The following is a 491-nucleotide window of genomic DNA, read 5'->3' on the forward strand; positions in this document are numbered from 1 at the left end:
AGCGGGAGCCATGGAGGGCGGGGGCGGGGCCGGCCCTAAGGCTGACCTGGCCTTGTGCAGTTCGGGTTCCACCTGCGTCGCAGCCCCCTAACTGCTAAGCGCAGCCAGTCTCCGCTGTCCTGCCCTGGCTGCCGGTTGGGCGGAGGCAAGGTGGGCCCGGGGCGCTGGGGCGCAGTTGACGCCCGCCTTGGGCGCCCATCGGCGTGGAAGGCAGGACCCCGAAGCCACAGACCGTGTGAAGACTAGGGCATGATGCGCCCCGGGAATCCTAGCACTTGAGAGGCGAAGCAGGAGGATCGCAAAGTCAGCCCAGCCTGGTGAGTTCCTGCTTGGAAATACAAAATTAGAAAAGGACACAGCGCTAAGGGCTTGGGTTCGGGCCCCAAGGGAAGGGCTCTACGTTAAAATGAAGCTCTGAGGTTTTTGTTGTGGGATGGGGTTTCGCTACGTGGCCCAGGCTGGCTTGACACTCGCCATCTCACTTGCCCCGG

Source organism: Octodon degus, unplaced genomic scaffold, assembly GCF_000260255.1.
Source record: "Octodon degus isolate 3935 unplaced genomic scaffold, OctDeg1.0 scaffold00014, whole genome shotgun sequence".
NCBI lineage: Eukaryota > Metazoa > Chordata > Mammalia > Rodentia > Octodontidae > Octodon > Octodon degus.